This window comes from Panulirus ornatus, chromosome 10 (genome assembly GCF_036320965.1).
Source record: "Panulirus ornatus isolate Po-2019 chromosome 10, ASM3632096v1, whole genome shotgun sequence".
Taxonomy (NCBI): domain Eukaryota; kingdom Metazoa; phylum Arthropoda; class Malacostraca; order Decapoda; family Palinuridae; genus Panulirus; species Panulirus ornatus.
In genome coordinates this window covers 26,289,181-26,314,969 of record NC_092233.1, presented here as the reverse complement: position 1 = coordinate 26,314,969, position 25,789 = coordinate 26,289,181, and the positions used below count along the sequence as shown (strand labels likewise).

At 50.5% G+C, this 25,789-nt stretch overlaps 1 protein-coding gene across 1 annotated transcript in view; it reads left to right on the top strand.

Moving 5' to 3' along the window:
* Positions 1–6,185: 6,185 nt before the first annotated feature.
* The window catches only part of LOC139750831 (C-Maf-inducing protein-like), a 342,875-nt gene continuing 323,271 nt past the window's right edge, over positions 6,186–25,789 (top strand). The window contains exon 1 of the mRNA XM_071665605.1: positions 6,186–6,233. The gene's annotated coding sequence lies outside the window, so the exon portion shown is untranslated. The remainder of the gene's footprint in view (positions 6,234–25,789) is intronic.

Genomic DNA, 25,789 nt, shown 5'->3' with positions numbered 1-25,789 from the left:
TACCACTAATCTATTTTCCTTCCCTGATGTGCCAATTCCTTCCTTGTCCTCCTCACACTCTTCACCTGCTTCCAAAACATTTTCTTATTCTATCTGAAGTTTGCCGATAATCTCTCGCCTCTTCCTCAGGCCTTGCAGCTCTCGTAATATCTCCGCACACAAGCCTCTTTTGCAAGCTCACTCACTCTCACCACCCTCTTCTCTCCCATTTCATTTCCTCTATTTCTTAAGGCGCTACAAACTTTCGCACTCGCTTCCATCAAGAAAGTGTCAGACATCCCACCAGCTGCTCCTCTCGTTACAATGTCTCCTTGGTACGTCTGTCTAGTAATAGATAATCCTGTAATGCCTGTTGACTCCCACCGACACCCAGCAACGTATATTTGTGTACGTCCCTTTTCTTTCAAGTGTTCTGAATCACCAAAATTCATTTTCAATACACGCTTTCACAAGCTGCTCACCATTTTCATTCACATCTGGTGCTCCACGGCCGCAGATTATACCCTCACCTGCCACATGACGCACTCTCGCATCCAAATTACCCACCACTAATACCCCATTGATCGCTGGCATCACCACTGCTGACACACCTGCTCACCTCCTCCCACATTTTCCTTTGTTCCTCTCTCCGCTTGCTGTGTGTGTGTGTGTGTGTGTGTGTGTGTGTGTGTGTGTGTGTGTGTGTGTGTGTGTGTGTGTTTTATCTTTGTTGTACTGTATGGGGATGGAGTTTCACACTCTTGAACATATCCACCATCATACGACTTTTTAAATTATCTGAGCTGTCTGCATCCACCCACGTCTTCATTCATCTAATCACATTCTATCATCTCACTTACACTATAATGGTATTCCTTCGCATATTTTCCTCTTCATTGATTCCTCGTTAAAGTTTATGTTATATACTCTGGTTGTCATATCCTCTGATTGTCATGTTCTCTGGCTGTCATGTCCTCTGGTTGTTATATTTTCATATCTCTCAAAGACCTGTTCATTATCTACGTCATCAGTTTAATATAAAAACTTAAAACGTTGTGATTGGGTCACCCCTCACTTTTCTCTCCTCCAGAATAGGCAAATTTAATGTCTTTAGCCTTTCCCTCTCACTCAGCTGTCTTAATTCTGGTACCATCTTTGTTGCCTTCCTCTGGACCTCCTCTATCAGCTCCCTGTGCTTCTTGAAGTGCGATGACCAAACCTGAGAGGCAAACTCTATATCTGCCCCAGCTAGTTTGTCGAACGTTTCCTAATCTATGTACTCAAAAGGTAACTTAATAACTTCCAGCAAATAGTCTCTCCCTGAGGTGAAGCTCTGGCCACACACTGGATACAAAGATATTTTCCTATTGTCCAAGTTCTTCTCACTCACAGATTACTACAGTTTATTTCTAGTTTGATAATACTGATGACAAGTCCTCCTTCCACTGTGCTCCATCCTCAGTGCTTTACATTTACTCGGGTTGAATTTCATGAACCATGTATCGGGCCGGTGTTTGAGTCTGTCTGTGTCCTCTTGTAGCTTCATGTAATCATTACCAGCTCTCTACCTTCCTCACGCCCTTGGTATCATCCGCCAATATAATTATGATTCCTGTCCTTCTTGCATGGCATTTACATGAATCAAGAAGAGCGATGCTTTTAAGAACTTTTTCCCGAACCCTCCTTCTCCATATGAAGCGTACGGTACCCATGTTTTACTCCACAGTTGATTGCAATAGAACCTTATGTACCAGTGATCTCTAGTAAGGCTATGGAACTCCATTTCCCAAACTATGTTCTCAAAGAAAATGTAGGCAAGGTTGCGCTCATACTGAGGCTAGGTGGTGCAGGGGAGGAGTGGCCGGTGCAGGGGAGGAGTGGCCGGTGCAGGGGAGGGGCGTGATAATGGTTGTGGCGGGTGCAGGGGAGGGGCTTGATGAGTGTCGGGGCGGATGTAGGGGAGAGGTGGGGCGATGGCTGTGGTGGGTACGGGGGTGGGTGGGGTGTGGGGGGGGGGGGGGGTAGGTGAAAGGCAATGGCCGAGTGATGGTCGGGAAGCGTGTAGGGGATAGGCGGGGTGAGGGGAAGGGCAGGCCAGATACCAGGAAACCTGATGGTCGATAACGAAATTATCTGCAGTCCTAATCTCATCTGCAGTAGATACAGGACAGTGAATTAGACGGCTACTCACCGACCACCACTCCCTCCGGCACAACAGATGGTAGGGGGAAAATAAATAAAGTTGAGAAGTAACAACATATACTATGGAAACTATAACATACTGCCAAGGAACTTTTGTAAGAAAGCGTGAACGAGAGAAGTCCCCTAGTGTAACTGTGATGGGTTTCTCCAGGGTGGACCTCTTAAAGGAAGAAGAAGAAGATGTTGAGTGGCTACGGAGCAGCTATCTTTTATCTTTGTCTGGAGACGGGTTTCCCTGGTGACAGGTGTATCACTGAAGTCTTTGTCTACTCTTGACCCGAAAGGTACTGATAATCTTCGTATTTATCGTGGAAACGTTTTGTCCCAATGTTCTACAGGCCCAGAAACGTATGCCCACGTTGCTAATACATCTCCTGCTTATAGATTCCTCGTTATTCCTTGTCGTATGAATCTCTGTATCTTATGTGCAGAGAATTTTCACCTTTTCCCTCGTCACAATGGCCATCATGAAATCTACCATTAGATCCCCTCAGAGTCTGCGTTATTTTTAGGGAGAATCTTGGGTGTCCGAATCTTTCCTCATCAAGCTGATTTCTAAATGAGGGAAGCAGTGTTGTTGCTTAGAAATAAGTATTATGGGGAAAGACTTAGAGACGGGTGCAGGAGATGGGTAGGTGTAGGGGAATCGACGGGCGCAGGGAATGGACGGGTGCGGGGAAGAGGCGCTTGCTGGAGATGGGCAGGTGGAGTAGAGGGACGGGCGGAAGCAATAGACAGGCAGGTTGGTAGTCGGGAAGCATGGGCTGGGCGGGGTGAAGGTTGCTGGGGGGGACAGGGTGAGGGTCATGCCGGTCGTGGGTTGGAGAGAGAAGGACTGGTGGTCGTGTGGCTGGGAGGGAGAGGACTGATGGTCATGTGGCTGGGAGGGGGAAGACTGGTGGTCGTGTGGCTGGGAGGGAGAGGACTGATGGTCATGTGGCTGGGAGGGGGAAGACTGGTGGTCGTGTGGCTGGGAGGGAGAGGACTGATGGTCATGTGGCTGGGAGGGGGAAGACTGGTGGTCGTGTGGCTGGGAGGGAGAGGACTGATGGTCATGTGGCTGGGAGGGGGAAGACTGGTGGTCGTGTGGCTGGGAGGGAGAGGACTGATGGTCATGTGGCTGGGAGGGGGAAGACTGGTGGTCGTGTGGCTGGGAGGGAGAGGACTGATGGTCATGTGGCTGGGAGGGGGAAGACTGGTGGTCGTGTGGCTGGGAGGGAGAGGACTGATGGTCATGTGGCTGGGAGGGGGAAGACTGGTGGTCGTGTGGCTGGGAGGGAGAGGACTGATGGTCATGTGGCTGGGAGGGGGAAGACTGGTGGTCGTGTGGCTGGGAGGGAGAGGACTGATGGTCATGTGGCTGGGAGGGGGAAGACTGGTGGTCGTGTGGCTGGGAGGGAGAGGACTGATGGTCATGTGGCTGGGAGGGGGAAGACTGGTGGTCGTGTGGCTGGGAGGGAGAGGACTGATGGTCATGTGGCTGGGAGGGGGAAGACTGGTGGTCGTGTGGCTGGGAGGGAGAGGACTGATGGTCATGTGGCTGGGAGGGGGAAGACTGGTGGTCGTGTGGCTGGGAGGGAGAGGACTGATGGTCATGTGGCTGGGAGGGGGAAGACTGGTGGTCGTGTGGCTGGGAGGGAGAGGACTGATGGTCATGTGGCTGGGAGGGGGAAGACTGGTGGTCGTGTGGCTGGGAGGGAGAGGACTGATGGTCATGTGGCTGGGAGGGGGAAGACTGGTGGTCGTGTGGCTGGGAGGGAGAGGACTGATGGTCATGTGGCTGGGAGGGGGAAGACTGGTGGTCGTGTGGCTGGGAGGGAGAGGACTGATGGTCATGTGGCTGGGAGGGGGAAGACTGGTGGTCGTGTGGCTGGGAGGGAGAGGACTGATGGTCATGTGGCTGGGAGGGGGAAGACTGGTGGTCGTGTGGCTGGGAGGGAGAGGACTGATGGTCATGTGGCTGGGAGGGGGAAGACTGGTGGTCGTGTGGCTGGGAGGGAGAGGACTGATGGTCATGTGGCTGGGAGGGGGAAGACTGGTGGTCGTGTGGCTGGGAGGGAGAGGACTGATGGTCATGTGGCTGGGAGGGGGAAGACTGGTGGTCGTGTGGCTGGGAGGGAGAGGACTGATGGTCATGTGGCTGGGAGGGGGAAGACTGGTGGTCGTGTGGCTGGGAGGGAGAGGACTGATGGTCATGTGGCTGGGAGGGGGAAGACTGGTGGTCGTGTGGCTGGGAGGGAGAGGACTGATGGTCATGTGGCTGGGAGGGGGAAGACTGGTGGTCGTGTGGCTGGGAGGGAGAGGACTGATGGTCATGTGGCTGGGAGGGGGAAGACTGGTGGTCGTGTGGCTGGGAGGGAGAGGACTGATGGTCATGTGGCTGGGAGGGGGAAGACTGGTGGTCGTGTGGCTGGGAGGGAGAGGACTGATGGTCATGTGGCTGGGAGGGGGAAGACTGGTGGTCGTGTGGCTGGGAGGGAGAGGACTGATGGTCATGTGGCTGGGAGGGGGAAGACTGGTGGTCGTGTGGCTGGGAGGGAGAGGACTGATGGTCATGTGGCTGGGAGGGGGAAGACTGGTGGTCGTGTGGCTGGGAGGGAGAGGACTGATGGTCATGTGGCTGGGAGGGGGAAGACTGGTGGTCGTGTGGCTGGGAGGGAGAGGACTGATGGTCATGTGGCTGGGAGGGGGAAGACTGGTGGTCGTGTGGCTGGGAGGGAGAGGACTGATGGTCATGTGGCTGGGAGGGGGAAGACTGGTGGTCGTGTGGCTGGGAGGGAGAGGACTGATGGTCATGTGGCTGGGAGGGGGAAGACTGGTGGTCGTGTGGCTGGGAGGGAGAGGACTGATGGTCATGTGGCTGGGAGGGGGAAGACTGGTGGTCGTGTGGCTGGGAGGGAGAGGACTGATGGTCATGTGGCTGGGAGGGGGAAGACTGGTGGTCGTGTGGCTGGGAGGGAGAGGACTGATGGTCATGTGGCTGGGAGGGGGAAGACTGGTGGTCGTGTGGCTGGGAGGGAGAGGACTGATGGTCATGTGGCTGGGAGGGGGAAGACTGGTGGTCGTGTGGCTGGGAGGGAGAGGACTGATGGTCATGTGGCTGGGAGGGGGAAGACTGGTGGTCGTGTGGCTGGGAGGGAGAGGACTGATGGTCATGTGGCTGGGAGGGGGAAGACTGGTGGTCGTGTGGCTGGGAGGGAGAGGACTGATGGTCATGTGGCTGGGAGGGGGAAGACTGGTGGTCGTGTGGCTGGGAGGGAGAGGACTGATGGTCATGTGGCTGGGAGGGGGAAGACTGGTGGTCGTGTGGCTGGGAGGGAGAGGACTGATGGTCATGTGGCTGGGAGGGGGAAGACTGGTGGTCGTGTGGCTGGGAGGGAGAGGACTGATGGTCATGTGGCTGGGAGGGGGAAGACTGGTGGTCGTGTGGCTGGGAGGGAGAGGACTGATGGTCATGTGGCTGGGAGGGGGAAGACTGGTGGTCGTGTGGCTGGGAGGGAGAGGACTGATGGTCATGTGGCTGGGAGGGGGAAGACTGGTGGTCGTGTGGCTGGGAGGGAGAGGACTGATGGTCATGTGGCTGGGAGGGGGAAGACTGGTGGTCGTGTGGCTGGGAGGGAGAGGACTGATGGTCATGTGGCTGGGAGGGGGAAGACTGGTGGTCGTGTGGCTGGGAGGGAGAGGACTGATGGTCATGTGGCTGGGAGGGGGAAGACTGGTGGTCGTGTGGCTGGGAGGGAGAGGACTGATGGTCATGTGGCTGGGAGGGGGAAGACTGGTGGTCGTGTGGCTGGGAGGGAGAGGACTGATGGTCATGTGGCTGGGAGGGGGAAGACTGGTGGTCGTGTGGCTGGGAGGGAGAGGACTGATGGTCATGTGGCTGGGAGGGGGAAGACTGGTGGTCGTGTGGCTGGGAGGGAGAGGACTGATGGTCATGTGGCTGGGAGGGGGAAGACTGGTGGTCGTGTGGCTGGGAGGGAGAGGACTGATGGTCATGTGGCTGGGAGGGGGAAGACCTCGTTCTCACCCATACCGCCATCGCCGCCAGATCGGTAAGTCGTCAGAGAATCCTCAGCTCAGTGTATACACCGAGTGCATATGTCTCGTATACCGCTCCTGCTTACCTTTATGTTCACACTCAACCACTGGATAGGTTGCCTTCAAGCTCCTCCATCTTCCAGGCACACACGGAGCCATTTCAGTTTCTTCTATGAATTTTCGCCCCACAAATTGGGCAACCATTAGATGCCAGGTAGCAGAACACGGGGTGGGCAGACCCAGAGTTGGACGGACCAGGTGCTGCGCCTTCTGCAGGACAGTGCTAGGGTCCGTGGCTTCCCTACCTCTCCTTCCTCCCCACCTCACCACGAGGGAGCCACATGACAAGATAACAAGACAGGTTATCGGGTGACGAACTTATCATGGAAGTCTTCAATATTCTTTTTTATTAATCTGATTTGATAATTGTTGAAGTGAGAGTAAGAATGTAACTGAGAGAATCTTTCTGATATTAAAAGTAACTGCACACTATACTTTATAAGCAGGCACCCATACCTTCATAAGACTAGCCCTGATTTTAAAATTTCAGACGAATAACAGTTACGAGAGAGACATACAGAGTAATACAAGTAAGTTGTACAATAATCTCAGAAATGAAGTAGTCTTCAGCCAGCCAACTTTCCATTATTAATAACTTGCCATCAGATTGTGTGGTATACTCCAGGTATACTGTGCCACTCCGGCAGTGGTGTGTACAGGCTAGGTCGCCGGCCGGAACCAACCTCACGGCCCAGCGCCGCCCCTCCCGCCTCCCGCCACCTATGCACATTTTATTTCAAATCTCGCCGTTATTGATCCCTTGGGGATGACACTAACCAACCCTTACGTGCAGGCAGCATGGGGACGCTTCTGCCTTGCTGTGTGCTGCCAGAGTAAGTTTGCTTTTGCCTCCGTGAGTCAGAGAGAAACCGCGATGTAAACGTCTTTTGAATCTTGCCTCCAGTCATTACTCGAACTTACGTACAAGCCTAAAACAGTTTTACCTTTTCCTCAGTATCATTGACACGGACTGATTTTAAAAGCATCGAGAGTATACATCAGTCACAGGAAGACAAGTCAATCATTATTTTCTAATTCTTTAAATCTGGACATTTTTTTTTCCCTCGACGTCAACCCCATCCGTCCAGCCTTACACTTAACCTTTGTGTGTATATCTGCCGTGCCCTTGTCTCACCCTCACGGCCAGTGTTACGAACATTATCCCCGCATCTTCACGCGGTCCTGTGCGCCTCTCTTTCTCTCGGGGAAGACGACACCACAAAAACCAGGACGAATTCATAATCAAAACTGTACCGACGACTCTGCAACTTCCTGTATTATGTAACGTAACTTTTTTTTTTCCGTTTACCTTGGCTGAATCTGACTTATGTTTATGAGTAACGAAACTGTTCGACGATTCTGTAAGGCGCACTAGTTTGTGCCCCAGTGCCGCTCGTGTCACCGTTAAGGCCTTTCAACAGCACGTCAGGCCATGCGAGATCTTCACCTCCAGTAGTCAGCAAGGCACCGACACGAGTGGCCTATCGCTCACCAGGGAGACACAGGCGTAGTCCAGGTGGCCAGTCAAAGTTTATCTTGAATTTTAAAACAGCGTAACCTTCCCGACCCTTACCGTGTACATCAGCAAGGATATATATATATATATATATATATATATATATATATATATATATATATATATATATATATATAGATAGATAGATAGATAGATAGATAGATAGATGATTACATAGATAGACATTGTGACATTCATATTATATCCTAAGAGTTAAGGTTACCTATGTTTCTTCTGAAAATTGATCATATCTTTTCTCTCTTCTTTTTCTCACACTGATTGTTTTATAAACATGACTTTGGTCAGATGATCAGTTTATATCCAAGTGTTGTTGTTGTTGTTGTTGTTGTTTCATACGTCCGTGTACATTATCAACATTGCTGTACGGGAAACATATACGAGTTAGCGCCCCAGCAACAGCGTCACAGGAGGTCCTTAACAACGCCTCTCTTCCCGTCCATCTTACCTTCTGCGGCCCTAGCGTCACACCTTCTGCGGCCCTAGCGTTACACCTGCGGCCCTAGCGTTACACCTTCTGCGGCCCTAGCGTTACACCTGCGGCCCTAGCGTCACAGCGCGGGCCCAGGGGCCTCCTGACTGACGCTCAGTAACACATACGCGGTAAGAGAGGAAGAAGAGGAGTTCCCCTTGGGAGGGAGAGGTTTGGGGGGTGAGTCTACCATCTGGAGGTCTCAGCAAATATTCTGTCACAGTAAACAAAGAAAACGGAACGTAACACCACTATCGCCAGCGGTCTCCATATATATATATATATATATATATATATATATATATATATATATATATATATATATATATATATATCCGTGCCTAAGAATGAACAGCAGGATTGACTGTGATCCAACTGCCGCAACCAGAATTCGAACCTGTCAGCTTGATCCTGGGCGGCCCGTGAGTGCGTGCGTACAGGGCATTACCATAACCTCTGCTTCGTTACAATGTTTTCCTCACAATGGATGAGTCGCGCATGAGCGCCCAGTGTTATGGCTGTACTGATCGATAGTTCTCTATACATTTCATTTTCTATCTTGAATTGACCGAGCATCTAATTGTGCCAGGTATGACTGTGCAAACTCCAACGGTCATATATGTGCATTCAGAACTTGTCCTTACAATCATCTCACAAACCTAAAGTTTAATCATTTTCTTTATAACCTGAAGAATGTGTTGTATATCCCCCCCCCCCCCTTAACTAGTCGTAACAGAGTGATGTTGTTCGCTTTAACGACCCTAACAGTCGACATGCCTATGGTCCAGTCGTTAACCACCTAACTATGAACCCCCCCCCCCTCACACAAGCCTGACAACCTGCATCGATCCTGGGGACTCCCAGCGCCCGTCGTCCATATTATGGCACGGCCAACGGCAGCTCGTCTGAACCCCTCGTGCCCCGCCGTCGAACCTGACAGACGTTTTCGTCATTATTTTCACGGTATGCGCAAGTCGGCCGTGGTGGTGGTGGTGGCTCACCCTGGCCGGACACTAGCGGCCGGCCAGCACAAGACCTGCTTCCCTCTGCCTGGCCAGCAGTAACTAGGCTTCCACTTCACCACAAAGACACACGATATTTTTTTACCGTCTCATTTATGTCTTTTCTCGTCATACACAACGGTGTCATAACCCACAATGATTCCTTTAAGATATCAGAGGATAATCTTGGGTTACATCTGATGGTGTTGACGGAATGGCGGGCTAAAGATACGAGTATTTAAAAATCAGGTTGACTTGAAGTGGCAGCGGTTCCAACACAGCCACCACACATTTACACACTCGTTCGGCTTGTCTGGCAAACTTGTAATCTGCTCATGACGCAATGTCCAATGTCGCTCCTTCATGCCACTTCCCCCACTGGTCCCAGAAACTCAAAAGAAAAAAAAGATGACATATATTTGACAGTATGTACAAGATATTTTGAAGCCATTTCCGTATCACAATATTGTGTCAGGAAATGAATGTTTGTCTGTCTCTTGTTCCTTTACGGCGTTCTATTATTGGATTTAAGGGTTTGTGTCACTGTACATTTTATATATATATATATATATATATATATATATATATATATATATATATATATGTAATGTTACTAGACTCCTCCTTCAGGGGGTTGTACTGCGAGTAGAAAGTCACCTGCGACGAGGTTGAATCTTCGTCAGTGGACGAAAAGGAGTGTGGTCTAGTGGAGGACCAACTTACTCCTAAGGAATCACCACTTCCCTGCTGCTGATTGGAGAGAAGCCTAGCAGTTAGAGGAACCGTATAAAAGGGGTGTTGGAGTTAAGTACTTAATTATACCAATTATTCCTATTAATTATACCTTCCTCTCCAAGGATCCCCTTCTATTTCAGCTCCCGCAGCTCTAAGGAAACTAGCCACGTCCATTGGGTGGGACCACAGATGAAGTGGTGTGGTGATTGTGTCTTTGTAGGATAAGCACAGAAGAGTTAATGAGCAGCTACTCAGTGTCCTCACTGTGGAGACTGCATTTTGTGCCTGAATGGTCCTGTGATGTGCTGAGTCGATGTTCGTAGTACTGAAGGGAGGAGAAAGTGTAACTCGCGCACGTCTGGAAAATGTAGTTTTAGATGGATGCACGTCTGGTGGAGTGGAGTTTAAGATTAGTTAGAGGGGACGTGGTTTAACGTCAGTCGAGTCATTATAGTGTGACTGATTTGTCAGAGTTGCGTGTGTTCGGGTGGGAGGCATCTGCAGGTATACATTGCCCAAGTGTGAGGCAGGGGTGAGGATTTTATTAGTAGGTTGATCAAGTGATGATATGGGTGGGAAGGAGAGGGTCAGGCGGTGTTGCAAGGAGCCGAGCTCTGCAATGAAATTACTTTTGTAGTGCAGGTGTTACATGTTTGAGGTCACTAAGTAACCAGTGACTGTTTTTGTTTAGTGTCGTTTGTCGTCTTGCTTCGTCTGTGGTTCAGAGGGTGAGTAACCGCGTAGGATTAGGGTGGAGCGGATGAACTGCTCGGTACAGATACTGAGGTGATTCTCTCTGTTATGAGAAGTTGGAGCTGGCGTGTCCAGGGAATGTTCGGTTTGTTTGCAGGCTGATGTTTGTGGTATGGGGGAGTGAACACCATGTGTCTGTCGTATTTGGTTGGAATTTTGTTCACTGGAATTGGTTGGCCATTCATCAGGGTTATGGGAGAACTTAGGCTGGGTTCACGTCTCCCAGGAGTTGAAGAGGGTAACGCCGGATTCCTCTGGGGAGGAAGATACACTGTTTTGAGAGAGACAGTGATGTAGTCCTTCATGTGTGTTGATATATATATATATATATATATATATATATATATATATATATATATATATATATATATATATATATAATTTTTTTTTTCAAAAGAAGGAACAGAGAAGGGGGCCAGGTGAGGATATTCCCTCAAAGGCCCAGTCCTCTGTTCTTAACGCAAACTCGCTAACGCGGGAAATGGCGAATAGTTTGTGTGTGTGTGTGTGTGTGTGTGTGTGTGTGTGTGTGTGTGTGTGTGTGTGTGTGTGTGTGTGTATTAATAAATCCTACAAACCCTAAACCTCTTTCATGGGGTTCCTGCATCTTCGAAGCTGCGCCCCAACCAGGAACAGGGAAGTGATGGACTCAATTTGAAGCAAGAAGTTCCAAAGACGAGACTGTGCACTTCCTCTCATCCACTGACGATAACGTAAGCCAGCCGAAGGTGACCTTTCACCCGCGGTGTGACTACAAGCAGGCAGAGTCCGGTAACGCCTTATGGTAAGCCTGTGTGATTGTCAGTGAACTATTGTGATCCCAGGATACTCAAGGAACTCCTGGCTCCAAAGGAGAGCGTCCTTTCCCTTCTCCTAAGCGAAATATAGCCTCAGTAGCTGCAGGAGCCCCTTACAAGGGGCCTTCTATGATTATGGAAATGTATATACCGGTGTATGTTTGTGTACGTGTGTGTGGCCGTGTATGCTAATGTGTTTGTGTGCTTATTACTTGTGTTTTACGAGGAAGGAATTTCACACTCGTGTTTCCCTGTGTCCGTGTGTGTATATGTTTGTGTTCATGTGTTTGTATCAACAGTAGTAGTAATGAATAATAATATCAATAGTAATAATAATTATTATTATATTAATAATAACAGTAATAATAATAACTGTTATCATTATTATCATTTTCATTTATTTACGGTTTGTTGAATGAAACGTCTGCCAAGAACAAAAAACATACAAAGAAAACACACACGTTAAAAATCCTGTGTGTTACGACAGGAGGGGAGGATGTCAAACTAGCGCTCTTTAAATAGATATTCGAGGTTATTTAAAGGCAGTTACAGTGGATAGAACAGGGCTGTTGTTCTTTTAGCGGCTTGTATGAACTCGCATGGCTTCGATGTGATTGTGAAGCCGAACTGCAACACGGGGATGAGGGATCTCTTAATGACAGGAGGTGTCTGTGGCGAGGTTATTGCTGTAGCTCTTCTCCCCAAACTGAAGGATGAGGGGCAGGTGATGATGGTTTGAAAGAACTGGAAGGACCAGTGTGTTGAGTGCTTCTGCGCCGCTGTGTGTGTGTGTGTGTGTGTGTGTGTGTGTGTGTGTGTGTGTGTGTGTGTGTGTGTGTGTGTGTGTGTTTGAATGAGTCAAAATTCCTTTATCATTTCTTTAGCAATGGTTTTTTTCCTTCAGTTTGGAGAGGGGGTTTCTGACAACTGATTACCCTGTTGTGGTAAATCACACGACGCGTGCAATGGTTATTACGCCATTTCCTCGGTGAATGTGTTGGTGTTATTTATCGGTATTGTACAGTTGGCTATATTTATCACCGGACTCAGTGTTTTGGGCACTGAGAGGTCGGGGGACGTGTGTGTGTGTGTGTGTGTGTGTGTGTGTGTGTGTGTGTGTGTGTGTGTGTGTGTGTGTGTGATCTATATCTGTCAGAGAGAGAGAGAGAGAGAGAGAGAGAGAGAGAGAGAGAGAGAGAGAGAGAGAGACTGGTAGACCTTCCTTCCATCGACCTGAGGTCTCATGCAGGTCGACCTGTTGCCCTGGAGGTAGTCTTGTCCTCGCCATCCCCTCACAGACGTGCCTGGATGCCCTCACCCACTGCGCCCACCTCGCTGTGTACAGGGAACTCGGCCAGGGCACAGCCACCTGCCACACGGTATTAAAAGAGCACGACAGGTGGTGTCAGACGGTCTTACCGACCGGGGTAGGGGGAGGGTGGGGGTCTGTGCAGGTCTGGTTGGTGGGGCGGTTCATCCTGGTCAGGTGGGAGGGAAGGGAGAGGTGTGGAGATGTGCTCTTCTCTCTCTCTCTCTCTCTCTCTCTCTCTCTCTCTCTCTCTCTCTCTCTCTCTCTCTCTCTCTCTCTCTCTCTCCCTACCCAAACAAAGTAACTGACAGATGAGTCCCAGTAAACAGATAAATAAACACAATCTTAACATCTAACGTATTCCCCCAACCCTTCGTTTACACACATGTATGACCCAAATAGTATACAACCAATATATCTGTAGCTCGCAGATCATGCACACATCAGGCCCGCTACATGACCCCCTCCACCGTTCCGTCACAGGAGAACAAAGACAAGGGCACTGTACTCGTGTACTAAATTAGTGAGGGAATTACTGGTGTATGTGAATGCTTAGTGGAGACGGTGTGTGTGTGTGTGTGTGGGGGGGGTGGGGGGAGGAGCGGCCGCCCCCTTGGCATGACCTTGAGTTTCGCCACAAGTATGTGAATGCTTAGCCAGAAGGGTAAACATTGCCTGTTAGACGCTTGTCATCCACTGTGCATTGTTGCTGCATTTACTGCAGCTTATGTAAAGCTTGATCGGAGGGTAGGAGGACATTTTCTCTCACGAATTTCTACGTGAATGTCTCTGTCTCTGAAAACACTGGGACCCTGGATGCAACAGAGAGTCTTTAGACTCTGGTTTATCCTGCGTACATGAGGGGTCAAGTCAGCCTCATCAGACTTTTAGGAAACCGCCACAAGCCAGTGAAAACACTGAGGTAATCCAGCCCACAGCTGAGGCAGAACACAGGGAGACCCAGACCACGTGTGTGTGTGTGTGTGTGTGTGTGTGTGTGTGTGTGTGTGTGTGTGTGTGTGCTATCTTGCCGGGGAGGAGGAGGACCACGTGTGTACCATCCTACAGGAAAGAGAACCAGACTAAACCATCCAATAGGGGAGGTGGTGGACCACCTGTTTACCACCCTACAGGGGAGATGGGGGACCACGTGTGTATCATCCTGCAGGGGAAGAATCAGACCACATTCGAATCCTCCTTCATCATGGGAGGAGGAGGAGGAGGAGGACGTGGGCACCAACCTATAGGAAGACTCCTTCTTCAGGATTCACAGGGAAAATAGTCGAGGGTAATAGCAGCAGGGAAGGACGAAGTTACAGGATACAATATACAATAACAAGTGGACGTCACTGCATACTGTATGCCCTCCTAGGATGAAGTCATCAGATACAGTATGTTGCAATAGAAGGACGTCATAGGATACATTTTAGTACTGCAGAAGGACCTCGTAGGATAGGTGATGCTGTGACAAGAGGGTCTCTAACCGAGTTGTGAGGATAGAAAGCATCGTAAGGTACACGTAAGGTAAGATGGATATATCTTAGGATACGTTATATTACTGGTCATGACGTTCACTGGCATCCATGTCTTCTCCATCAGGAGAGACCTGGTACCCGCACCTCCTCCATCAGGAGAGACCTGGTACCCACACCTCCTCCATCAGGAGAGACCTGGTACCCACACCTCCTCCATCAGGAGAGACCTGGTACCCGCACCTCCTCCATCAGGAGAGACCTGGTACCCACACCTCCTCCATCAGGAGAGACCTGGTACTCACAGCTCCTCCATCAGGAGAGACCTGGAACCCACACCTCCTCCATCAGGAGAGACCTGGAACCCACACCTTAATCAGGAGAGACTTGGAACCCACATCTCCTCCATCAGGAGAGACTTGGAACTTGGAACCTACACCTCCTCCATCAGGAGAGACCTGGTACCCACACCTCCTCCATCAGGAGAGACCTGGTACCCACACCTCCTCCATCAGGAGAGACCTGGAACCCACACCTCCTCCATCAGGAGAGACCTGGTACCCACACCTCCTCCATCAGGAGAGACCTGGTAGCCAGACCTCCTCCATCAGGAGAGACCTGGTACCCACACCTCCTCCATCAGGAGAGACCTGGTACCCACACCTCCTCCATCAGGAGAGACCTGGAACCCACACCTCCTCCATCAGGAGAGACCTGGTACCCACACCTCCTCCATCAGGAGAGACCTGTGTAATACACCCAGGTAATGTCAACAGTCGTCAGCCTGACGCAGCACAGTCGAGAGCCCCACTCACTTCCTGAAGGAGGCCTAGACAAGCACAGGGCTGGGTGAACGTACGGATGACGTCATACCTGTACACCGTCGCTCCAGCCTCATAACCTATCACCACATCCAGTTCTTATTCTGTTCTCGCCCCAAAGGGTCAGTTTATCGGGTTGCTTCCCCATCACTGCGTTTCCCCACCACACTGTGCTTCCCCACCACTGTGCTTCTCTACCACTGAGCTTCTCTACCACTGTGCTTCCCCACCACTGTGCTTCTCTACCACTGTGCTTCCCCACCACTGTGCTTCTCTACCACTGTGCTTCCCCACCACTGTGCTTCCCCACCACTGTGCTTCTCTACCACTGTGCTTCCCCACCACTGTGCTTCTCTACCACTGTGCTTCCCCACCACTGTGCTTCTCTACCACTGTGCTTCCCCACCACTGTGCTTCCCCACCACTGTGCTTCTCTACCACTGTGCTTCCCCACCACTGTGCTTCCCCACCACTGTGCTTCTCTACCACTGTGCTTCTCTACCACTGAGCTTCTCTACCACTGTGCTTCCCCAACACTGTGCTTCTCTACCACTGTGCTTCCCCACCACTGTGCTTCTCTACCACTGTGCTTCCCCACCACTGTGCTTCCCCACCACTGTGCTTCTCTACCACTGTGCTTCCCCACCACTGTGCTTCTCTACCACTGTGCTTCCCCAACACTGTGCTTCTCTACCACTGTGCTTCCCCACCACTGTGCTTCCCCACCACTGTGCTTCTCTACCACTGTGCTTCCCCACCACTGTGCTTCTCTACCACTGTGCTTCCCCACCACTGTGCTTCTCTACCACTGTGCTTCCCCACCACTGTGCTTCCCCACCACTGTGCTTCTCTACCACTGTGCTTCCCCACCACTGTGCTTCTCTACCACTGTGCTTCCCCACCACTGTGCTTCTCTACCACTGTGCTTCCCCACCACTGTGCTTCCCCACCACTGTGCTTCTCTACCACTGTGCTTCTCTACCACTGAGCTTCTCTACCACTGTGCTTCCCCAACACTGTGCTTCTCTACCACTGTGCTTCCCCACCACTGTGCTTCTCCACCACTGTGCTTCTCTACCACTGTGCTTCCCCAACACTGTGCTACTCCACCACTGTGCTTCCCCAACACTGTGCTTCCCCAACACTGTGCTTCCCCACCACTGTGCTTCCCCACCACTGTGCTTCTCCACCACTGAGCTTCTCCCCCACTGTGCTTCCCCACCACTTGCTTCTCCACCACTGTGCTACTCCACCACTGTGCTACGCCACCACTATGCTTCCCCACCACTGTGCTTCTCCACCACTGAGCTTCTCCCCCACTGTGCTTCCCCACCACTTGCTTCTCCACCACTGTGCTACTCCACCACTGTGCTACGCCACCACTATGCTTCCCCACCACTGTGCTTCTCCACCACTGAGCTTCTCCCCCACTGTGCTTCCCCACCACTTGCTTCTCCACCACTGTGCTACTCCACCACTGTGCTACGCCACCACTATGCTTCCCCACCACTATGCTTCCCCACCACTGTGTTCACTGTTCATCTTCTCCATGTTTTTTTTTGGTAAGTCATCTACGAGATAACTGTTCTACAACTTTGCAGCATCTCAAGCCCACGTCTCTTTTTATCTATCGATCGCTTCGGGACGACCTTTGAACAAGACGGTACGACCTCACGTCAAGCTGACCCCCCCCCTGTGACCTGACGTGTGAGAGTTTGGTTAAGAGTCAACCATCATACCCAAGGGTCGTACCGTCGTGTTCAAGGGTCGTACCCTTGTATCATAGGATCATACCCTCGTACCAAAGGTTCGTACCGTCGTGCCCAAGGATCGTACCGTCGTGCCCAAGGATCGTACCCTCGTGCCCAAGGATCGTACCCTCGTGCCCAAGGATCGTACCGTCGTGCCCAAGGATCGTACCGTAGTGCCCAAGGACCGTACCGTCGTGCCCAAGAATCGTACCCTCGTGCCCAAGGATCGTACCGTCGTGCCCAAGGATCGTACCGTCGTGCCCAAGGATCGTACCGTCGTGCCCAAGGACCGTACCGTCGTGCCCAAGGATCGTACCCTCGTGCCCAAGGATCGTACCCTCGTGCCCAAGGACCGTACCGATGTGCTCAAGGACCGTATCGTCGTGCCCAAGGATCGTACCGATGTGCTCAAGGACCGTACCGTCGTGCCCAAGGACCGTACCCTCGTTCCCATGGACGGTACCGTAGTGCCCTGAGGACCTGCTTTTTCCGTGGGAGTCCCAGGGAAAGCGAAAGTGGTTGATCCAGTGACAGTTCCGACAGAGTGCGTAAGCAAGGCTGGATCTCCTCAGGGGACAGGAAGCTCTTTACTGAACTGCTGATGGTTGGGTAAACCCCACTGTTGTGGGGAACTGGATCTGCTGGTGTGTGTGTGTGTGTGTGTGTGTGTGTGTGTGTGTGTGTGTGGGTGGGTGGGTGGGATGGGTTGGAGTGGGGTGCGTGTAGGGTAATGAATGAGGGGTGGTAGTTCATGTGGGGCCTGAGGAGGAGGGGGGGGGATAGTAATGTGTATCGAGAGAGAGAGAGAGAGAGAGAGAGAGAGAGAGAGAGAGAGAGAGAGAGAGAGAGAGAGAGAGAGAGAGTTATTCATAAATGGCTCTGACAACACCAGCCGATCACTTGACTCAGAGCGGGTCACGGTGAATGTCTCGTCGCGTTCCTCACCTGACGTGGGCAGCATGTCATTAACAACGCCCTACACACCACACACTTGGCTCACACAACACGACAATAGTCCGATGGGTGAGGTGCCCCACCCTCCCCCCCACCCACCCTCTCACATTCTCACAGGGACCAAGAACCCTGTGACGTCACCCACTGGTTTCTGCGTAAAGGCTAATCATAACAGAGCTTCGGGTCGGTCGCACGCGGGGCTGGGATAATCATTCTTACGTCTGCTGTCAGCAAGGGCTATAACATTCGCTCCCGAAACACACACACGCACACACACACAAGCCGGATATTGAGGGTAGGCATATGAAAATTCGCTTGCCACGCCACCTACACGCCCTCTCGCGCCCCCACGCCATACTGCTGGTGCTGGTGCCACACTAACGGAGGGCGCGGGGCCTCAGGGTGAGGCGATCAGGAAAAGGGGAGTGATTGGGTGGCAGGAGGATCTAAAATCCTTGTTACTGTCTTCTGGAGAAAGTCAAGAGTTTGTTTGAGACCCTGTGAGTGGTTAAGTACTGGAACATGAAGGAGTGTGAAGTGAAAGGTACTGGAGGCCAAGTGTATGAGAGAGAAGGTGCTGGAGGCCGAGAGTGTGAGGGAGAAGGTACTGGAGGCCGAGAGTGTGAGGGGGAAGGTACTGTGTGATTGGGAAGGTACTGGAGGCCGAGTGTGTGAAGGGGAAGGTACTGGAGGCCGAGTGTGTGAAGGGGAAGGTACTGGAGGCAGAGTGTGTGAGGGGAAGTACTGGAGGCCAAGTGTGTGAGGGGAAAGTACTGGAGGCCGAGTGTGTGAGGGAGAAGGTACTGGAGGCCGCGTGCGTGAGGGGGAAAGTACTGGAGGCCGTGTGTGTGAGGGGGAAGGTACTGGAGGCCGAGAGTGTGAGGGGGAAGGTACTGGAGGCCGAGTGTGTGAGGGGGAAGGTACTGGAGGCCGAGTGTATGAGGGGGAAGGTACTGGAGGCCGAGTGTATGAGGGGGAAGGTACTGGAGGCCAAGCTTTAATATAATTAGCTTATGATGTAGTCTGTGACCTGCAGGACGAGCAGTAGGGTATAAATCTGTGGATGTTTGATTCGTTTCTTGCTCCCCTTCTCACCACGGCGGACGTCCGTGCCCACGCGCTGCAACCCCGCAGCCCACCATGTTCCTCCGTCGGATCACGTACACCAAAAAAAAAAAAAAAAAAAATTTACACTTGTGACTTGTGGAGCTGATAAGGGAAGCGGCCATAGATCACGGACGGCGATAACAGCAGCGTGGCCGCAGCGTCACTAGTGATAAGAAAACGATTCACGACGTCATGAGACAGACATGGGAGTCGCTCATGCCAGCGCAGGAGACAGACAGGAACATTTTATATGTGCCGGAGCGGCAGAGGGAGGGACAAGCGAAGACGTCAGGGGAACGCTGGAGAGAGAGAGAGAGAGAGAGAGAGAGAGAGAGAGAGAGAGAGAGAGAGAGAGAGAGAGAGAGAGAGAGAGAGAGAGATTCCTACCATCTCAAAAGAGAGAAATACAAGATAGATTCTTGCCACTTACTGAGGGGAAGTAGAGCAAGAGACCTTAATTCCTGTCACCAACTTTAGAAAGAGAAACCAAAAAGTATATAGAAAAACAAAACACAAGAGAGACAATCGGAGAACCCTTGTGACATCATCAAACTAATCCATGACATCATCGAACTAATCCATGACATCACCAGGGACAATAGAACGACCCCTGACGTCACCATAGTAATAAGAGCACCATTCACAAGAGGGCCAGCCAGACACAAGAGTCATCATGAGACGAACAGTCAACCTCGGGCTGAGGGTCCACGACCTCCCTCCCTCCCCTGGTAATACGTCCCTGACGTAAGGGGTCACGACTCGCTCTCAACTTCTGCTGCAACGTCTCCCTGACGTGGCTCTTGACGTCCACCTCTGCTGTACCGTCTCCCTGCTGTGGCTCTTGACGTCCACCTCTGCTGTACCGTCTCCCTGCTGTGGCTCTTGACGTCCACCTCTGCTGTACCGTCTCCCTGCTGTGGCTCTTGACGTCCACCTCTGCTGCAACGTCTCCCTGTTGTTGCTCTTGACGTCCACCTCTGCTGCACCGTCTCCTGCTATGGCTCTTGACGTCCACCTCTGCTGCACCGTCTCCTGCTATGGCTCTTGACGTCCACCTCTGCTGCATCGTCTCCCTGCTGTGGCGTGCCCTCTGCTCTGTACAGCACATCATGTGCGCCCAGTGACGACACACTCGTCTGGAAGGACTCACGGATGCTGGTCGAAGCCCCGTGGGCGGCGTCCTCGGGTCGTGGGAGGGCCTCGAACTCCCGGTTCCTGGGCCACAGTCAGACGTTCATAGGAATGTGTGGTGTGTGAGGTGGAGTACAGGCCTTCCCTAGGTGTGTGGGGTGTGAGGTGGAGTACAGGCCTTCCTTGGGTGTGTGGTGTGTGAGGTGGAGCGCGGGCCATCCCTGGGTGTGCGGTGTGTGAGGTGGAGAACGAGCCATCCCTGGGTGTGTGGTGTGTGAGGTGGAGTACAGGCCTTCCCTGGGTGTGTGGTGTGTGAGGTGGATTACAGGCCTTCCTTGGGTGTGTGGTGTGTGAGGTGGAGCGCGGGCCATCCCTGGGTGTGTGGTGTGTGAGGTGGAGTACAGGCCTTCCTTGGGTGTGTGGTGTGTGAGGTGGAGTACAGGCCTTCCCTGGGTGTGTGGTGTGTGAGGTGGAGCGCGGGCCATCCCTGGGTGTGTGAGGTGGAGTGCAGGCCTTCCCTGAGTGTGTGGTGTGTGAGGTGGAGCGCGGGCCATCCCTGGGTGTGTGAGGTGGAGTACAGGCCTTCCCTGGGTGTGTGGTGTGTGAGGTGGAGCGCGGGCCATCCCTGGGTGTGTGAGGTGGAGAGCGGGCCATCCCTGGGTCATTATCGATGACCAAAGGAACTTGTTTTTGATATTCTTTCTCTATCTTTATCTTCCCTTTCTTCATCTTCTGTTATTCTGCTTTTCTTTATTCATTGCACCTCGTGTATAAACCACTTGGTATTGGAACGATGGGGAGAAAGTTGAGCACTGATAAATTGTAAGTGGTGCTTCACATCAGTGGGGTAGATGTTTCATATCAGTGGGTAGATGCTTCATATCAGTGGGTAGGTGCTTCATATCAGTGGGCAGGTGCTTCATATCAGTGGACAAGTACTTCACATCAATGGGCATGTGGGAGGCAAGTAGATAGGTAAGCAAAGGCCACTGATTTGCACAGCCTCCGGTAGTGTTATCAGTGGTGAGATACGAGCAACAGGAGAACTGATACGAGAGTTTTATCTCTCTCTCTCTCTCTCTCTCTCTCTCTCTCTCTCTCTCTCTCTCTCTCTCTCTCTCTCTCTCTCTTCTCTCTCTCCTCCCCTCCTAAGTTTCCTCCTTAGCTGGTCGTATTTCCTCGTAACTAATTAGCTGAAACTCTCCCTAATTGTCTGTAGTTTGACCAACTTTACCCTCAATTAGTCCCGCCTGACCTCATTTGTTCCCGAATGGCTTGGCCTTACTTGTGACCTTAACCAGTCGTTGGCTCTGGTTGGCTCACGATCTTCGTTTTATCTGCGGTCTTCCTGACGCACGTTGCAATTTATTCTCCTTCCAATTTATTTGCGACCGCGACTCCCCCCGTTTCGTGCGGTTTCTTTATTCGTGAGGCCACTCGTGCGAGAACTATTTCGTCCAGTTTATTCCGGAGTCTCTGTATCCGTGACGCCATTTCTACTAGATTCCCTTTCATTCATCCCCTTCATTCATGATCGAGTTTTCAGACATCATTTATCTGTTACATTCAACTCTTTCTCACGGAAGCCATTTATTCATCCAATATATTTCGACATCCTTTATCAGTGACCCACTTTCTCCCATAACTTACCCATTCGTGACTTCATTTCTTCCAGAACTCCTTTACTCATAACTCATTTCCAGGTAGAACCAATTCATACGTGACCCAATTTCTTCAAAAACGTCTTTGTTCGTGACCCATTTTATTCCAAATCAAATTCATTTGTGAGTGGATTTGTTTTACAAACCATTCATTCCTGACCCACTATCTTCGGGATTACCCTTTATTCGTGACTAATTTATTCCAGAACCTCTGTTTTCGTTACCAATTTTCATCTAAAAGAAAAATTTATTTGTGACTATATTTTTTCGAGACCCGTTTTATGCGACTCAATCTCTCCCAGAACCCCTTTATTCGTCCCAAAATGTCTTCCAATTCTTTCTTCGTGACCCAGTTTCTCCCAGAATCCCCCCCCCCCCATTATTCATGAACCAATCTGGTCCACAACTCCAATATTCGTGACCCATCCCTCCCCGAAGCCATCTTCATTCGTGACCCCCGTCATTCCCTCCCACCAAACTGGATTCGCATGACCTCCTCCCCGTCGTGCCCTTAATTACCCTCCACCTAAACAACCCAACAACACAACACTCTCTTGAAATCCCAGTAAACCAGGGATCACCGCAGGGGGAGGGGGGGGGGGGACCACCATTTCACCTGACCTGATTTATATGCAGAGCCTCAAACCCCCCCCCCCCCCCCACACACACACACACACACACACACACCACCACCCCAAACCTCCTCGGGGCCTGAGGAAGGAGACCAGGGAGGCTGACCAGCCCCTCACTGCTCTCTGGCTGGAATCTGTTCATGTAAGCATAGGCCTTCCCTGCCAACCCCCCTGCCTGCCCATATATATATAACATAGCCCTCCCTGGTTCCCCATGCATAGCACAGGCCCTCCCTGGCACACACACCCCCGCATAGCGTCATGCAGTCTAGTCGAAGTAGTTAGTGTATACACACACACACACACACACACACACACACACACACACAGAGCGCAGACGGCGGCGTAACAGAGTAATACGGTACCAAGTAACAGGGAGGCAGGGAGGGGTGTGAAGGGTTGCAGACTGACCGTCTCACGTTGCACTACTGTGTGCTGACCACACCCAGCAGCAGGGGAGGCAGAGCCTGCCTGCTTCCCCGCCTACCTACCTACCTGTTCACCTACCTTCCTACCTACTTGCTGGCCTACCCACCTACCTACCCGTCTACCTACCTACCTGCCGACCAACCTTCTTACCTAGCTGCTTGCCTACCTACGTACCTACCTACCTACCTACCTTTCTACCTACCTACTTGCCTACCAACCTCCCTACTTACCTGCTTGCCTACCTAAATACCTACCGTCTATCTACCTTTCTACCTACCAACTTGCCTACCAACCTTCCTACCCTAGCTGCTTCCCTACCTACATACCTACCGTCTACCTACCTTTCTACCTACCTACTTGCCTACCAACCTTCCTACTTACCTGCTTGCCTACCTACCTACATACCTACCTACCTGCCTACATACCTACCTACTTACCTACCCCTACCTAACTGCCTGCATGCTACCTGTGCTCCCAAGACCTGCAACATAACCACCTTAATGAACATTTATGCCCTACACATCTCTCTCTCTCTCTCTCTCTCTCTCTCTCTCTCTCTCTCTCTCTCTCTCTCTCTCAGACCCCTGCACTCCGCCGCCGCCACCAGCCATCATGAGACCTGACCTATTTCATCTCTGTCGTCCCCCCATCAAACTCCCCTTCCCTTATACTCTACCATCGGCGTCCATTATACCCCCCCCCCCCCCCCCCACAGCTTCACAAGGTCCTCCTTTGATCCGGTTTATTGCAGTGGATTCCAATTCCCCTTTCTTCGCAAAGAAAAAAAAAAAAGATTGACCCCATTTTCTATTCCCGTGACGTCATGTGCTGGCCAGAATATGAGCCTGACCTCGTTTGTCGCCACGTCCGTGTGACCGTCGCTCTGACCTGATGTTCATCGTTTGGCTTGGAGATTCGTGGAGGGGGGGGGGGCACTATTGTCTTTCAGTCTCTTTCTTTTATTATTATTATGATTATTGTTATCACTATTATTATGATATAATTATTATTATTATTATTATTATTATTATTATTATTATTATTATTATTATTATTATCATTATTATTATTATCATTATCATCATTATTATTATCATTATCATCATAACTATAATTACTGCAATGATCTTTTTTTTCATAACCTGTCAACCGTTTCCCGCGTTAGCAAGGTAGCGTCATAAGAAAAAAAAGGCCTCATTCGCTCACATCCATTTTCAAGTTGTTACATGTAATACACAGAATCCAGAGCCCGCGTATCAAAACCAGGCCACACACTTCTTTCCGTGGTGTCCTTCGGCTGCCTTCATATGCCCTGGTTCAGTTTACTAACAGCACGTCTCTCCCTGCGTATCATATCGCTCCAATTTACTCTATCCCGTACACGCCTTTCACCCTTCCATATCTTCAGGCCTCGAGCGCTATCTTTTCCATTCTGTCCTTCCACAACCAACCACGTCTCCCTCTTCTCCTTGACCCTTCCGCTTCTGACACATATATCCTCTTTGTCAACCTCTCCACACTCATTCTCTCCACATGTCCAAACCATTTCAGCACATCCTCCTCAGCTCTTTCACCAACTCTTTACCACAGCTCTTCACCACACTCTATATCACAGCTCTCCACCACACCCTTTACCACAGCTCTTCACCACACTCTCTATCACAGCTCTTTCTTAACCTATCATTTCTTTCTAGGTCAACTCTCCTCACACCACATACCATCCTCAAACATTTTATATCCAGCATATGTACCCTCTTCTGTACTTTCTCATCTATAGCCCATGCCTCTCATCCGTACAACATTGTTAGGACTACTTTATCTTCAAACATACCCATTTTCGCCCTCCTAGATAACGACTTCACTTTCCAGACATCAATGCTCCCAGAACCTTCGCCCCCTTACCCACCCTGTGACACATCCACGATTTCATGGTCCCATTTGCTGCCATGTCAACTGTCGGGTATATATAACACCCAACTTCTTTCAAGTTTTTTCAGTTCAAACTCATACACCAAGTACTTACTGTTATCTTCATCATCATCATACTTGTTATATTGGTTTTATCATTTTTGTTTGTTATTATCTGTTGTTATCATTATCATTTGTATTATCATTATCATTGTTATTATCATTATCATTTGTATTATTACTATCATTGTTGTTATCATTATCATTATTATCATAAACATACATTCTGTCTATCCACAGCTACGCGTTTATACGTTTAGTAAACAGGTAATGGTACTGATACTAATTAAAGGTTCATCTAATTAACTGCAACCAAAGGCTAATAATAGCCAAAGAAAACACGTACGATAAACAGGGGGGCCAATTAAAAAAGAGGGGTAGGGGTGTTACATGGTCTTCATATACATACAATAGTTTTAGTTGATATAAAGTTAAATGATCACTGGTGATGTTCACAGTAGTTGGGATGGGACTGTCCTCGTCGTGTACTGTAGAGGAGTTGTATGTTAGTGGTTCTGTTGGTGGTTGACTGCTTGGGAGATGGAGGGGAAAGCTGAGAAGGAGAGGACGTGAGACAGAGGAGAAAAGCAATTGTGGGAGTGTAAGGAAGCTGGGGATGGGAAGGACCAGGGGAAAGAAAATGAGACAGCAAGAAATGTGGTAGAGGAGAGAGAGAGAGAGAGAGAGAGAGAGAGAGAGAGAGAGAGAGAGAGAGAGAGAGAGAGAGAGAGAGAGAGTGTGTTATGTGGCAACTGAAGGCCAATCAAGAGAGCAATCTTCCCATCAGGTTTTATGACCATTATTTACGTACAAAAAAAAAAAAAAAGAAAAATGGCCGTCCTGCCATGGCTCGGTAACGAGAGGCAGGTCGGCTCGGTGGGTCGAGAGGCCCATCCAGAGCCTTCAAGAACCCGTCCATCTTGAGGCAAATGGCCCAATCACAGGCTGATGACTTGATCTATATATATGCCGTGGTTAGTCGC